Genomic DNA, 1,214 nt, shown 5'->3' on the forward strand with positions numbered 1-1,214 from the left:
CTGGATGGTTGTACATTTACAGATTTTTATTATGTCACATGTATCACTTATACTTATTTTGCAAATCATAATATTTATTGCTTATTTACATTTCATACAACATTTTCATGAAACTAATTGAGCCATCGAATTTAGAAATATTTTACAGGTTTCATTGTTTATGTTCGATTACTTTTAATACTGATTTTTTTGTGCGTCCAATTTCTAATTTTTGCAGACAATATCACTTTTATACTTTGACATGTGAGTAGAACTCATGTCTGGAAACTTCGTGACATACTTAGATTGTTGAAAAAAAATCAATAATAGGTCCCTTCAAATGGATCCTTCTATCTACTGCATATTACTAATATTATATTTAAACAACCCAAGGGAAATAACCCATACCACCTGAAGTTTTTAGTGAAGCGATCAATATTTGATTCTTTTGATCAGCTAACCTAATTCTGCATTTCACTACTCAGTTTTGAACTGCTAAACATTATTATTGCGCTTCTTTGATTTGAATCTTAAACAATTCATTCATATATTTCTATACATACATACTTTTTTGAATGCCCATTACTCCAATAATTCTGCATTTTTACAGTTACACTTTTTCCATGACAGTAGATAAATTTTTTATTCCACAACATATTTGTAGTGGGTTCAGACTGTCTGATTATAACTGAGGAATTGTCTGCAACAGCCAGCCACCACTAATAGTAGTGGTTTCAGTACAGTTCCCAGAAGTCATAATGTCTCTCCAAGGAGAGAGAGGAGGGAGACAAGACAGTCAGAAAGAGAGAGATTAACATACCCACATAACACATACAGATTGTCTGACCTACGCACATATATATATATCATCATCGTTTAACGTCCGCCTTCCATGCTAGCATGGGTTGGACGATTTGACTGAGGACTGGTGAAACTGGATGGCAACACCAGGCTCCAATCTAATTTGGCAGAGTTTCTACAGCTGGATGCCCTTCCTATATATATATATAAATATATATTTCTAGTGAGACAGTTGCAGGAGAAATACCTAGCTAAGGATAAACCTCTGTACCTGGCTTTCGTTGACATGGAGAAAGCCTTTGACAGGGTCCCCCGATCCCTTATCTGGTGGTCAATGAGGAAACTTGGGATAGAAGAATGGTTAGTGAGAGCTGTGCGAGCCATGTACAGAGATGCTGCCAGTAAGGTGAGGGTTGGAAATGAGTACAGCAATG

Source organism: Octopus bimaculoides, chromosome 28 (assembly GCF_001194135.2).
Source record: "Octopus bimaculoides isolate UCB-OBI-ISO-001 chromosome 28, ASM119413v2, whole genome shotgun sequence".
Lineage (NCBI taxonomy): Eukaryota > Metazoa > Mollusca > Cephalopoda > Octopoda > Octopodidae > Octopus > Octopus bimaculoides.